The sequence below is a fragment of the Elaeis guineensis genome, chromosome 6 (genome assembly GCF_000442705.2).
Source record: "Elaeis guineensis isolate ETL-2024a chromosome 6, EG11, whole genome shotgun sequence".
NCBI classification, from domain to species: Eukaryota; Viridiplantae; Streptophyta; class Magnoliopsida; order Arecales; family Arecaceae; genus Elaeis; species Elaeis guineensis.
This window is the reverse complement of record NC_025998.2, coordinates 101,212,512-101,228,845: the sequence shown is the minus strand read 5'-3', so window position 1 is coordinate 101,228,845 and position 16,334 is coordinate 101,212,512.

Genomic DNA, 16,334 nt, shown 5'->3' with positions numbered 1-16,334 from the left:
AGACCAGATGGGGGGAGAGGCCTTACAACGCCCTAATGTGCCCCCACAGCCATGTCAGGAACAGGAGGAGAACCTCGTCCTGACATGAGCAAAGTCGAAGGTCCGGTTCTTTTAGACCAGATGGGGAGAGAGGCCTTACAGCACCCTAATGCACCCCCACAGCCAAGCCGAAAATGGGAGGAGAACCTCACACTGGCTCGAACAAAAAGGAAGACTTCACCTGGACTCCTACGGGAGCCGGGTTCCGCCCACAAGGAAGACTTCACCCGGACTCCTACGGGAGCCGGGTTCCGCCCACAAGGAAGACTTCACCCGGACTCCTACGGGAGCCGGGTTCCATCCACAAGGAAGACTTCACCCGGACTCCTACGGGAGCCGGGTTCTGCCCACAAGGAAGACTTCACCCGGACTCCTACGGGAGCCGGGTTCCGTCCACAAGGAAGACTTCACCCGGACTCCTACGGGAGCCAGGTTCCGCCCACAAGGAAGACTTCACCTGGACTCCTACGGGAGCCGGGTTTCGCCCACAAGGAAGACTTCACCCGGACTCCTACGGGAGCCGAGTTCCGTCCATAAGGAAGACTTCACCCGAACTCCTACGGGAGCCGGGTTTCGCCCACAAGGAAGACTTCACCCGGACTCCTACGGGAGCCGAGTTCCGCCCACAAGGAAGACTTCACCCGGACTCCTACGGGAGTCAGATTCCGTCCACAAGGAAGACTTCACCCGGACTCCTACGGGAGCCGAGTTCCACCCACAAGGAAGACTTCACCCAGACTTCTACGGGAGCCGGGTTTCGCCCACAAGGAAGACTTCACCCGGACTCCTACGGGAGCCAGGTTCCACCCACAAGGAAGACTTCACCCGGACTTCTACGGGATCCGGGTTCCACCCATAAGGAAGACTTCACCCGGACTCCTACGGGAGCCGGGTTCCGCCCACAAGGAAGACTTCACCCGGACTCCTACGGGAGCCGGGTTCCGCCCACAAGGAAGACTTCACCCGGACTCCTACGGGAGCCGGGTTCCGCCCACAAGGAAGACTTCACCCGGACTCCTACGGGAGCCGGGTTCCATCCACAAGGAAGACTTCACCCGGACTCCTACGGGAGTCGGGTTTCGCCCACAAGGAAGACTTCACCCGGACTCCTACGGGAGTCGGGTTCCGCCCACAAGGAAGACTTCACCCGAACTCCTACGGGAGCCGAGTTCCATCCACAAGGAAGACTTCACTCGAACTCCTACAAGAGCCGGGTTCCAGCCACGACGCCAGGGAAGACTTCACCCGGACTCCTACGGGAGCCGGGTTTCGGCCACGACGCCAGGGAAGACTTCACCCGGACCCCTACGGGAGTCGGGTTCCATCCACGACGCCAAGGAAGACTTTCAGCACCGATTAGGAAGACAACGACATCCCTGAAATAATGTGGGGCCCAGACGGCCAAGCTCGAGCTTGCGGCCACGCACGACGAGAAAGGCGAGCTAACGCATCGACGACCGGGCATGCCCTGACGACGTCTACATCAGATAAGTCAAACGACAAGAAAGGTTCGGCAGATGACAATATTAGTGCAACGCACAGACGAGGTAACACAAAATGCTCTTTTTATTCCATTTCCGATATACACACTACAAAGCCAGGAAGGCCAAGGAAAGAAGGGCAAAATGACAAAAAGGAAGTAACTACATGACAAGACAGAAAGACAAAAAGAGCTCTAAGAAGGCCCTGCTCCCTCCGACCTAGAGTTATCTATTCCGTTCCTCAACCAGGACTGCCTCAGATTCTCAATCTCCTCTTTTAGCTCTTCCCTCTTCCGCAGCGCATCCTGGAGCGCCCGACGAAGTTGCTGGCTCTCAGCCTCCGCCTCTCGATGCCTCTTCCTCAAAACTTCGGACTCCGCCTCCACGTCCGCGATGGTCCATCACTCGAGTGCCAGTTGGATCTTCACTTGCTGCAGCTCGGCTGTCTTTTCCCTGAGAGAGACAGAAATCCCCTCCACGGTGCCTCTTAGGGCTTGGAGCTCTTCAGAATCTTGGGCAGAAGTAAGCTGTGCCCTGCTAGCCAGCTGTCTCTGGAGACGGACGACTTCATCGGCTGCCGTCCTGAATCTCCCTTTGTATTCTTCCACTTGCCTGCGCCAGCTAGCCCGTTGCACGTCATGGCTCACCTCAGCATCCTGAAGCTGCTGCTGAAGGTCGGAAACCTTCTGCGACCATCTCTGGTCATCGTCGACCCGGGCCAAGAGCCGGGATGAATTTCCTTCCAGCTGGCCGATCTTCCCCTTCGCAGCTGACAATTCCACCTTGAGGGTGCTGATCCTGGTGGCCTGGGCCCAAATCCGGTCACTGGAGCTCTTCTTGCATTCCTCGAGCTCCTTTGCGAAGTTCGCCTTCCTCCGGCTATACTCCATGATCCCCTTCACATGGAGACTCCGAAAGTGGACGGCCTCAGCGGCGGCTTCAGAGTGACCTTCTCTCGATTTGCGGAGCTCGGCTTCCGTCTTCTTTAACTTCTTCGTCAGGTGAAGGGCCTCCTTTTTCAACCGCTGGATCGTCGATTTCAGCAGGACCCCCAAGGGCAGAGGGAGTGCTTCTGTAGGACACTACCATCGGAAGGTAAAGGCGTCAAGGAATGATTCATTGCAGGAAGAAAAACAGAGAGAAGGAGGGAGGAGGAAAGAGAAGCCATCCGCAATGAGAAATTCAACTTTATTGATTGAATGATTTTTAAAGACAAATGGAAAAGAAAAATTGCGATGAAATAAAGGTACAAGATCGGAGGTCTCAGACCTCAGGGGCGGGGGGTGGAGAACTCGGTGCGGGGGCTGCGACGACAGTGGCGGCTGACGAGGGGCCAGCCTCATCCTCAGACTCCTCGCCTAGGAAGCTGAGGTCGAGCTCTGAGAATTTTCTGGCCACCTTCTCTTGGCAGAGCTCGAACCCCTTAATGAACGCTTCCTGGTCGAACTGGATATTCAGGTCCCTCATCTCCGCGGAGGCCTTGAATTCCTCCACCGCAAGGGCTCTGGCCTCTGAGACCAGGACCGGAGTTTGCTCGACCAAGTGGGCGACCTCGGCCTCCGCCTTCCTCGCCGATTCCTCCAAGATCTGCCTCTCCTCCTCCCAGGCTTTCTTCTCCCTTTCCAGGGCCTCCTGGAGGGCGGCTACTTCGGCCGTCTTTGCTTGGAGGCGAGCAACCTCCGCCCGACAGTGTTCCTCCACCTGGAGGATGTCCTTCCTCGTGCGGCTCATCACCTCGATATAGGCGAAGAGCTGGTGCCCAATCTGCAAAGACAGCTAGGGAATCAGTACAAAGGCCGAATAGCCATGTAAATGAAGAGTCGCTCACCTCAAGGAAGGACCCCAAAGAATCCCAAGCCCGCTGCTCAGGATCGGCGCGGTCGATCCTCTCCACGACGTCAGGCAGAATGCAGCCGTCGATCAGCCGCCTGATCAAGTCCCTTTCATTGAAGGGATTCTCCGACCCCTCCTCGGAGCAGAGGGACTCGTCCGCAGCATTTCGGCGGCTACTCGCCCTGCGGGCCACCGATTTCCTCCTTTTCCCCGTGGTGGGTGCCTCCATGGGGCGGACCCCCGGGGCGGGGGCCCCAATCGGCGGACTCCTCGAGGAGGCCCGGGGAGCTGTTGGCTCGGCATCCGAGGGAATGTCGATGGCCGGAGCCGCCTGGACGGGTGCCGCTGAGCTCGTCTCTTCCGCCCTGGCCCTCTTCGCCGATCCGGAGGTCGTAGCGCCCTTTCTCTTGTGGACCCTCATGCCCCTGGCGAGCCTCCGCACTGCTTCGACGTCCATTCCTAAAAAAAAAAAAAAAAAAAAAGAAAGAGAACAAAAGAAGAGAAGAAAAGAAGAGAGAGAAAAGGAAAGAAGAAAAAGAAGCAAGCCAATCAGTCAAAAAAAAAAAAAAAAAAAGAAGAGAGAAAGAAAGAAACAGAGGGGAAAGAGAGAGAGAGGGAAGAGGAGGTAAAAAGAAGAAGAGAAGGGAAGTATGAAAAGAGAAGATAAGGTAAAAGATGAATACTCGCTGGATCCTGGGGACTCAGGTCGATGTTGAAAAGAAACTGCTCCCTCAGAAGATTGGGAAGGGAAGGAGCGGAATAGGCTAGAAGCTTCTGGGCGGCCTGGAGGTCGTCCTCCCCTAGGCTGGGAGCCCGACGGACAGAATCCCTCAGAGAGCCCCAAGGGGGCAGACCCAGTCTCAGGGTCGGGCAGTGGACGAAGAGAAATTTCTCCTTCCAATTATGGATCGAAGAAGGGGCGCCTTTCAGCAACCCCTTCTTGCCGAACTGGGGGGAGAAGTACCACCAGTCCTTCGCCGAAGGATGGCGTTTGAAGGTATAGAAGTGCTTAAACAAGGAGAGAGACGGTTGGACCTCGACTACGTGGCAGAGGGAGAGAAATCCTATCAAGAACCTAAAAGAATTCGGGGCCACGGAAGCCAAGGAGATATCTAGGAAGCGAAAAAGGGCAACGACAAAGGAAGGAAGCGGAAGCCGGAGTCCGGCACGGAATGCTTCCTGGTACAAACAGAAGCGACCGGGTGGGGGAGTGCTAGCCCGATCAGAAGGGCCCGACAGTTCCAAGTCGTACTCCGGAGGAACTCCATACTGAACCCTTATCAGAAGGAGTTCCTCCGAGGTCAAGGAACACGGAATGGCACCCGGCGCGAAAACCGGGTGGGGCCCAGCCCCAGATGCAGGTTCGTCTACAGAGACAGGGACCTGGGGGTTTGAGGCAGAAGAGCTCTCAGAACTGCCGGGAGCAGAAGAGCCAGAGGACATTTCGAGTGGTTTCGAAGGGAGGCTCTAAAGGACCCTAAGAAGACGGACAGAAGGGGGAACGAGAGATCACAGACTAACTCGGAGGAATGCAAGAAAGACAATGACAGAAAAGAAGTCCCTAGGTGATGAGAAGAAGGTTGGCGGTGCTGGAACTAACCTATTTCACTCTGAGGGACCTGAGGGACGAAAGCAGGAGACGCCTACGGCTTGAGAAGACGCTCACTGAAACAGGGCTCTCGAAGAGAAGGCAGATGCTGGTGAGAACTCAGGAACGGAGTGGGACACCTAAAGGTGGGAGGATGGGTTTAAATAGACCCTGGGATCCGGCGCCATAATGATCGCGAATCCCCCCAGGCCGGTCCGCATCCAACACGTGTCCCACTCCCCCTGGCAGGCGGCTAAAAGCGGCTGGCGGTTGGCAGGATTATAATTGCACCGTACCTAGGCCAGTGTACCTATGAGAATTTCGAAGCGTCCCCTCATACCACTCCAATTCGTAAAGACTCCGGCACGCGCACATTTAATGCCGAAATATCTGGGGGCGGCAGTGCGCAGGATTCGAAGGGACGGCTTCGGCTGTGCCCATCTCTCTCTCTGTACTTCCTTCATTTGAAATTCAAACTCGAAAGTAGGGGGACTGGTGTTGGGTATAAAATACCCACAACCGAAGTTCTCAGTGGAATCGACTACATGACAACTCCGCTCGGACTCCTACGGGAGCCAGACTCCGCCAACAACTACAACCGCGAGCAGACTTCGTCCGAACTCCTACGGGAGCCGGACTCTGCCAACCACTACAACAGCAAGTAGACTCCGCCCGAACTCCTACGGGAGTCGGGCTCCGTCCTCAACGTCAACTGCTGGTAAGCTGTCCGGACTCCTACGGGAGCCGACCTTCGCCTTTAAATTTGATTGCAGAAAGACTCCGCTCAGACTCCTACGGGAGCCGGGCTTCATCCTCGACTCCAACGGCTGCAAGACAGACTGCGTCTGGACTCCTACGGGAACCGGACTCCGCCGACGACTTCAACAGCAAGAAGACTCCACCCGGACTCCTACGGGAGCCGGGCTCCGCCCGGACTCCTACGGGAGTCGGGCTCCATCCTCAACATCAACTGTTGGTAAGCTGTCCGGACTCCTACGGGAGCCGACCTTCGCCTTTAACTTTGATTGCAGGAAGACTCCACCCGGACTCCCACGGGAGCCGGGCTCCACCCACTACCCCAACCGCAAGGAGGACTCCGCCCGGACCCCTACGTGGGGTCAGAATCTGACCACGACCGAACTTCAGCCGGCAGATCTGCACTCCCAGGCCGCAATCACGGCCATGATTCTGCTACACTTCCTGCGGTGGATTCCGCGCAGCTCCACCACTCCCTGACAGGCCACAGTAACGATCGCAGCACTGCTCCACTCTCTACGACGGATCCCATGCGGCTCCATTACTACCTGACAGGCCACGATAAACGGCCGCGATCCTGCTCCACCTCCTGCAACGGATACCGCACGATTCTCCCATCCGCTGGCAAATCACGACAACAAACGCCGCCCCACTTCACGTGGCAGACTCCACGTGGCACACCCCAGTGATAGCCATGGGTCCATTCCACTACTCTTCGCAGCAAACTCCGTCTGACCCTGGGTAGCCCACTGCCAGACGGTTACAGATACCGCCATCAATCCGTTATCTTCCCCACCTATAAAAAAGGGAAACCCAGATAGGTTATTCTATAAGCTCATTTCTTATCTCAAAACTCTGCTAAATTCTCCGTTCGAGCGCTCCATTTTTGTTGAGGTAGAGAACTGACTTGAGCGTCGAAGGGTCTTGCCGGAGCAACCCCACCTCCGGTTTAGACTTCCCTTGCAGGTCCCAGCGGCGACCGCGACTTCCCCGACTCCAGCTTCTCCGACGCAAGCGGATTTTTGCACCAACACCATTATTAGAAAATGGGTAGGGTTGCATGCATAGATTTCAAAATCAAATTGAAATAGAAGCAAAAATGGATCTAGATTAAATCCTTTAACCCCACATGCAATAGATCATATCTAATTTTATTCATGCCCAGATCTAAGAATGCATATAATCTAAAAATTAAAATATAAATATTGAGATCAGATCTCAATACCTTTATGCAGATCGAACTACACCACAGTCGATGATTATAGATTTGAACGATTCTTCTAACCGCACATATGCTCGACCTCCACAGGTATCTACTTGAGGACTTATTCTAATTAGGGGTGAGATGATCTTCTCGAGGTGTGAGCTCTCTTGCAAAGATCTCCTCTTTAATGACTGATCTAGTTTTCTCTCAGATCTCACAGACTCTCTTGAGAACTAAGAAGAATGGAGAGGAAGAAAGGAGGAAGGAGGCTCGAATTTTAAGCTGAACATTTTTCTTAAATTTTTTCTCTATTTCTCATACACTAGGCATCCAAGTATTGGAGCCTTTTTATAGGGGACAAGGGAGCCAAGAAAGCATGGGCATCCAAATATTTTGTGCGCCAAAGATAGGAGTGGCATGAGAAGAAATCAGATCTAATTTCTTCTCACGCACACCTCTTTCTCAACATAAAAAGGATAGGGTGGCACCACAAATAATTTTCTTTTATCCCTTGATCTCTTTCCATCTTATCTCTATCTCTTGATTTGAATCAAATTTAAAATAGAAAAGAGATCAGGAGATAAGATAAATGAGTCACCATAAGTACTGCCTCACCCCTTCTTGCACCCACTTTTTTTCGTGCATAAACTCCTCATGCTAAAATATTTTTCTTTGAGAAACTTGGATGTGGAATCCTCGGGCATGCAAGGGGAGAGAGATTCCTAAGGAGATGGGATTCTAGGGTTTCCTATTTTAGTTTAAACCAAATCAAATTTGATTTGACCCAAAGAGAGAATGGAACCTAATCAAATTAGGAATCTAATCTCCTCAATCAAATCCTAATCTAATTAGAAATTAACTAAACCTAAGTCTTAATCAAATCAAAAATTAGTTTTTCTCACAATTAGGCTAGATCCAATCAAACACAATCCAAGTCAAAATAAATCCAATTCAATTAGACTTGATCCGAACCTCATTGCTCAATCAAATTGAGCTAATTAATAATTTAATTGTTAATTATTTTTTCTATAATTTACTAACACTTAATAAATTATATAATTATAATATTTGCATAAAGTTAATCATCAATCATATTGATGATTATACCCTTCAACGATTCATAATCATGGATCAACCATTTGATCGGACAAGAACCTCTTTTGTGTGTGACCCCATAGGTTTCATTCTATCTGGTAGTGAAATATATTATGATCTCCATCATAATATCATCAAAACTCTTTTTAAAAGATTAGAGCAATTTTAACTCTAGTCTTCGAGGGTCATCGATCATTAAGATGATACCCGATGAGTCCCATAATCCATTGATGACACTTAACAGTATGTAGTGACAACCCAGCATAATAAAAATATGAAACCCTAAGTGCAGTTACTATGTGATTTAGCCTTTCTATTATGAGTTCTGACTTGACGGAGGTTATGGAGAACTCGTCGAACCCCATCGTTAGTCATATGCTAGATTGGTTTGACTCGAGTTCACTTGTGAATCCCATGAAAACTTTTTTTTAGTATTCACACTTGCTTTGGCCAAAGACTTTCTAAACTTAGTCTCATAAATCGCATAGGACTTCTCATTTTTTATCAAGATCGATATATTTCATCTAGGTGCACCCTACTCTTAACAGTAAATCTGAACCTACTATAGCCAATATACATAGCAAGGATCTGAGTGTCTAGGGACTAAGAAAATATACAATCAAACTCAATAGCCTCACTGTGAATAGCTAATGACACCGTAGGTCAAAAGATCACTCACACCACTATAGGATTGAGACAACTACTGATGAGTAGACATCCAAGTAGTTTCTTGTGTTGGTCATGCTCAGTGCAAGTTATTCTCTAACAACCACCTACACTCTCACCCCAGTGTCCCTACATTACAAATCTAAGACTCATCTATCTAGAAGAGAAGTGATCCATGCATCGATCTTAAATGGATTGATCACTATCCTTCATGACGATCCTTCGATCTGGAGTATTTAAAAACTAACCACTAATAATGTATGTCTCAAATTCTCAACACCTTGAGAATATATAAAATCATCTTTATTGATTTTTAGGATAAATTATGGACACATGAACATGATTGAAATAAAAATATCTTTTATTAATAATAAAAATATTACAAGTATAAAGTTAAGTCCTAAAATTATAAGATATGTCAGCCAACAATGGTGCACTCATCTAAGAGCAATCTAAAGAGCCTTCCATTCATCCAGCACCATTATCTCTCACTCCACCTTCAGTAGCCCATGGTCAGCTTCCACCTTCACCTACTCCTACTACACCACTAGTTAAACCACCTAGGACTCCAGCTCCTCAGCTAGAGATATTTGATTCTGCTATATTTGAGAGACTAGCTGACATGATTTTGAGTTGAGTAAGTATTGAGGTGAGGGCTCTCTCTGATAGATTTGATATATTTTAAAATGAGATGAAAGCCAGATTGTCTACCTTAAAGCAGAGAGGACCACAGCCAGATGCCCCTACTGATATTTCTAATTGGGCTGGAGAGATAGCCTAACTTAGGGGGAGCCTTGTGTCCAGGAGCACTGAGATGCTTGCTGCTATTGGAGGACTTGGACAGTTTAGTGCTGAGATGTAGTCAGCACTTAGAGGACTCGTGCGAGCTCAGCAAGAGGGCATTCTTTCATCTTATCTTCCATGGGTAGCTTTTATGCATGATTGAGTGGATTACCCCTAGAGTCGTACTAGCAATAGCCATAGCTGATGTAGCTGCCAGAGCATTCATGGGCCATCTTACTCCTACTCAGCCTCAGCCTACTCAACCTTAGCCTCAGTCCACACTATGTCCTCCTTTTCAGTCTTCCACCAGTTAGACTAAACCACCATTCTGAGTTTATACTAGAACTGGTGTAGGATTTCCAGCACATAGCATAGGACCATCATCTAGAACCTAGAGCAGGAGAGTTGCACCTTCCACCTCATGAGAGAGCTCATCCAAGACTCTAAAGATTCCATCTGATGATGATGGGTAGAGCTAGACTTACAAGCTCACTTAAACTCTTTAGGATATCTGTATATCTAGGTAGTCATATAGTTATATCCATGTACTGGTTGATCTCCTATGTATCATTGGTATTCTGCATTTCTATTTTGGGTAGTACATTCATTTTGACTGATACATTATAAAACCTTATATTAATGCTATGAACCTTACTTATTATGATTTGCTTATGAATGATGAATGCATGTATGATATTCCTTGAGTGGTAATGTTGATTGATACATGGACTTCATACTCTTGCACTATTATGTGTAATACCATGTATCATTATGATCAATATGCACTATCTATCATGGATGATGACAAAAAGGGGAAGAAAGATATAAAACAAAAGCAAATGAAAGCAAATGATTTCAAGTGATAAACCATGTTATGGTCATAAGAAACTAGGCACAAGCTAAGGGGGAGATATATACTTCTGCAAATATGTAACTCTCAAGAAACTAGGCATAAGCAAGGGGGAAGCAAAGTTAAAAAATTTAAAACTTTTGAATTCTCATGACAATCATATTTCAAAATTGTTGAAGTCTTGATTTAAATGCCTATCTTTTTGCCTTGATACATGAGGTTCAAATTGAAAATACATGAGGTTCACATTGAAAATAAATGAGGTTCATTAATTTTCTAGAACACTCTCAATTACCAAAGTTGATGTTCTTTATGTCTTATATCATTTGCTTATATACTCAAAGTTTTGTCATCATCAAAAAGGGAGAGATTGTTGATCCTAAAGATTGATTTTGATAAATAATAAAATATTTGAGCATATATTTTGGATTAATAATTTTTTTAAGACTATGTTTCAGAAAAGTTGTAGAGTATCAAGAGAGTAATTTTCAAAAAATATAATAAAAATTAAATAAAAAGATCTAGAAGTTTTTGAGTGTCGCACACATCTAAAATAAAGTTGGAGAAGGGTATCTGAAGATTGGAATTAAAGAATTTTTCAAATGAAAAAGTCTACAAAAAGTTTAGTGGAGGGAACCTCGAGTCGACTCAAGATTGATTCGAGTCGACTTAATCTGAAATAATAAGCAAAAATAGTATTGACACAGTATTTTTCAACCGACACATCCTCGAGTCAGCTCAAATTTGAGTTGAATCAACTCGAATGAAGAATGACAGAAATGTAATTTTTCAAAATGAATCGAGCAGTAGCTCGAGTCGACTTTGTGTTGTTCGAGTTGAAGTTACAAGAAAAGATAGAGAGGCATGCTTTCAAAAAAATAGACTCGAAGGCCATTCGAGTCGACTCAAATCCAATCCAAGTCAACTTGAGTTCTAACGGCTAGTTAAGCAAAAATTTCAGAATGGTCCAGAAATACTTCTAACGGCTATTTTTTGGATTTCAATAGCTAGAAATGACTTTTTGAGGTTACAAATAGTGGTTTAAAGTCTCTAATAATTTTTTAAAGTGACAAGATAAGAGCATCAAAGTGAGAAAGTAAAAATCAAGAGCAAAAGTCCAAAAGTATTGAAGAAAGAGCATTCACTTTCCAACCATTTGAAATATCAAATCAAAAGATTCCCTCCAGCAAGAAAACAAGCTCATCTGCTCAAAAGCTTCCACAAAAGAAGATTAAAAGAGCTTCATTGATATTTTTACTCATTAAATGAGCTTTTTATTTTCAATTGTTATTTTACTTTTGTCTTTATTGTAACTAGCTTCAATAGAGGTTTGAAGCTAGGAAATATGTCCATCCAAGCCTGAAAATTAGATTGTAAGCCAAGAGTTGGTCTGTTTATTGGTTGTAGTTGGTGTTCCGATGTAAAGTCAATTGGATTTTGGATAATGAGCCTGAAAAACTATCCGATTGTAATCTTGGACATATTATAGTGAAATTCTCAAGTGGGTCTCAGAGAAAGGATGTAGGTGCAAGGGGCACCGAACCACTATATATCATGTGTGTTTGCACTTGTGTTCTTCTTTCTAGCTTTTCTTGCATTTATATTTCTGCATACTTGAATTCTGCACTGATCAGCACTTTATTAGTTTTTAAAACAACACATTACTTGTTTAAATTTTGAAAAACCTAATTCACCCCCTCCTCTCGGGTTGTCTTTCTGGGCAACACACAGGCAATCCCAATACGAAATCCATGCTAACTTCCTCCCAGGGATGATCAAGAATAGGTAAAGGAGTGCACAGTCCGGCATTGGTCGCTATTCTCTTAGAAACTTGATAGATCCAGCATTGCTGCACATGGCGAGTCACATCACACTTCATCTTGGGCCAAAAATATTTGCTGTGAATCAATGTGAGAGTCTCATCTCTATTGAAATGACCCTCTACATGAAGCTCTTGTATTATCTTCTCCCATAAAGAATAATTAGGGATACAGAGCTGTACACCTTGAAACAAGAAGCTATCATATAATTAGAAATTAGTTTGTTCATTAGAATGTACCTCTTGTAGAGTTTGGCCAAAGTCTGGATCGCTGGCATAGAGGTCCTTCAGGATATCAAATCTAATCACCTCCATATGAAAAGCTCCTCATAGTTTGGCCATCCGAATTAATGCATCTGCCATCCAATTTTGAGCATCAGATTTGTGTTTCAAAATAAAGTGAAACTCTTGCAAGTAGTTCACCCATTTGATATACTTGCGGTTCAGCTTTTCTTGTCTATTGATGAACTTCAGAGCTTCATGATCAGTGCACAAGATGAACTCCTTTTGGACCAAATAATGCTACCACTATCGAAGCGCGCTGATCACCGCATAAAACTCTACATCATATGTCGAATAGTTTAGCTTGGATCTAGATAATTTTTTACTGTGGAAACAAATGGGTCGCCCCTCTTGACTGAGTACTCCACCGACCCCAGTAGAGGATGCATCGCACTTCACTTTGAAGATCTTAGTGAAATTAGGAAGGGCAAGGACATCAGCAGAGGTAATCTTTTGTTTGATTTCTTCAAAAGCAACCTGTGCCTCGGGAGTCCAATGAAATCACCTTTCTTTTATGCAGTCAGTACCAAGAGACATCACCAAAGAAAAACCTCGAATGAACCTATGGTAAAATGATGCTAGGCCATGAAAACTTCAGACTTCAGAGACATTGCATGGCACCGGCTAGTTCTGTATAGCTTGAATCTTGGATGGATCAGCCCTTCATGCTTCAAAAGAGATGATATAACCCAGAAAGGTCAGACTATCAACCACAAAATGGTACTTCTTGAGATTGGTGAATAACTTCTCATTCTTCAGTGTGCTAAGAACCTCCTCGAGATGATGCAAGTGATCTTCCAAAGTAGGGCTATAAATAAGTATATCATCAAAGTAAACCATAATGAATTTATCAATGTATGGTTGCAGCACATAGTTCATCAACCTCATAAAAGTACTTGGTACATTAGAAAGTTTGAATGGCATTACCAGCCACTCATATAGATCCTTCCTCATCTTGAAGGCTATCTTCCACTCGTCTTCAGGTCTGATACATAACTGATGGTAACCACTCTTTTAGTTAATTTTGGTGAACACCTTAGCCCCAACAAGTTGATCAAGCATATCATCCAACCTCAGGATCGAAAATTGATATTTGATGGTGATCGATTGATAGCTTAGCTGTCTATGCACATGCACCATGAATCATCTTTCTTTGAAACTAGTAGAGAAAGTACTGCACTCAGACTCATGCTCGGATGGATGTATCCCTTGTCCAACAGCTCCTGAACCTATCGCTGCAAGTCTTCATGTTCAGTTGGGCTCATGTAATATGTCGGTTTGTTTGATAGACTTGCTCCAGGAATATGATCAATGTGGTGTTGTATGTCTCTTTCTAATGGTAATCCTATAGGCAAGTCTTTGGAGAATACATAAGCAAATTTCTGAAGTATAGGATGTACCAAAGGTGGAATGTCATGCTCAGCTGACTCACCCTTCTCCACCATCGCCAATAGATAGTCAGCCTCCATTGCCTCCTTTAAACAAGTGTGCTTTGTTAGAATGTTGATGCTGGTCTTTGCTTTAGGTTTGGATAAGTCTTCCTCTTTCATTGGCACCAGAGTGATCTTCTGATTATCCTTCCAGAAGGTATAGGTATTCCAATAGCCATCATGAATAACACTACAGTCATATTGCCATGGCCTTCCAAAGAGTAGATGACAAGCGTCCATTGCAACAACATCACACCATACCTTATCATAGTACTTCTGTCCAATAAAGAATGAAACAAAACAGTGACTATCAACAATCACCTCACTCTCTTTTTGAAATCAAGACAGCTTGTATGGTCACAGGTGCTTTTTGGTGGCTAGATTCAATTTTGTAATAACTTCCTGGGAGATGACATTTTTACAACTTTCATCATCTATGATAACTTTGCAAACCTTCTTCTCAATGGTGCAGCAGGTATGAAAAATATTGGTCTGCCTCCATTCCTCTTTTTCTTCTCATTTAAGAGCAAGCGGCTCTTTTTGAATAACTAGAGCCTCCCTACTATCGCCAAATAGTAAGGAGTCATCTTCTTCATTACCCATTTTATCATAAACAGGCTCTTGTTCTTTCTTAGATAGTTCTCCTTCTTCAATCAACAACTGTTTCTCAAGATGTTCCACGTGTTGGGAATTGTGTTCCAAAGCTAATCGCCAGTCTGTTAATGGTTGAGCTCTTATATGTAATTGTATATGAATTATTCAATAATAAAAGTTATTTAAATTATTCATCATAAATTATGTACATCTTTTCTTATGAACTTCTGGATTGTGATAAAGTCCTTAGGACTATTTTAATTGATAAATGAGGATTTATCATTTAGTTCTTAAATTAGTTTACGATCAAACGATACGCTATTACTAGGACGATAGTAATTATCAAGTGTAGATCATTGTATGTCATATGGATTGATTGTCCTCTTAATCAAAGAGTGTAGAGATACTAATATGACATATAGGTGAGAGGTAGGAGTATATTTCACTGAACGTGACCAACTACGAAGTACTCTACTACAAGAGTAGCTCGTGAAGGGTATGGGTATAAGTCTCCCTCTGATCTGAGATCACCACAGTGACTTGCAAGCAACTTATTGTGCTTTGGTGTCAGACTACTTAAATTTTTAATTCAGTGATGAAAAATTTTTGGGCTCTGAATTATACGAGTTAATGCATTACTGTATTTCAATTTAGTAAAATCTGGGCCCGAGTAATCTATGTGATGGATTTGAAAGGTTGAAATACAATATGTATGACTATTTCAGGGTTGACAGTTAAACCTTAGGACTCTTTGAGCATTAGGGTCAAAGGGATGAATTATACAATAACCATATGCCAATAGGTTCTTGAATGTTATTTTGCAATCATTCGATCTATCCGGACATCGGATCTCATTGCTAGATGCTCACTTCAATTGGTATAAAAATTTATTTCTATGCTATCAGCTTAGGTTTGAATTTATGGGGTCACACACATTAGAAGTTCCTTACCAATCAAATGGCTGATCGACAATTGAAAATCATTCAAGGGTAAAATCATCAATATGATTGATGATTAACCCTGTGTAATTGTTGTAATAAAATCATTCACTAAGAGTTAGTAAAATTTAAAAAGATTAATGAGTAATTAGATTGTTGATTATTTCAATTTGATTGAGCATTAAAGTTTGGATCATATCTAATTGAATTAGATTCAATTAGATCAAACCCAATTAGGTTATGGGATAACTTAATCGCTAAGGGAGGTTAAGTCCAGATTTGATCAGAACTTAGGTTCAACCTAGTCCTAACTAGATTAGGAGTTTGGGTATTTAATTAGATTAGGTTAACTCATCTCTATTTGGATCTAAACAAATTGAGTTTGGATGAAACCTAATTAAGAATCAAATAACTAAAACTAAGAGTCCAGATTAGTTAGACTACTCCCTTCTGCCCACATCTCTTCAACATGCCAATTCTCATCGCACAAAGCTAGTTTGTGCATGAGAAAAACTCTTACAAATACCTCTAGTTGTCACCTACAGTTGATAGGGATAAGTTGGTTATGATTCAAATTCAAAAGAGTTTGAATTTGAAACCCTAGCTCATCCTTATCCACCCTGGCTGACCACCTTATGAGGGGGTCTTGTTTGTGTGACAAAAGGGAACTATTCCCATGATTTTTCCAATGCCCAATACCTCTTGTTCGGCCCTCCTTTGGATGAGAATGCATGTGAATTAAATCTGCTAGAGTTTGAATTCAAAATAGTTTTTAATTCGAATTCAATTGAATCCTAGTCCTATCCCATCTCCTCTTGTTCGGCAAGCAACAAAAGGCCTTCCTTTTGTGTGGTGAAAATTGCTAAGATTTCACCATGAGATACCTGAGAGAAAGAGGGGCCGAACATCTATTTGGGATGTGGGGATCTAGGATGGATGGCAAAGTTGTTGGCATGTGAGATTAGAGAAGATCATC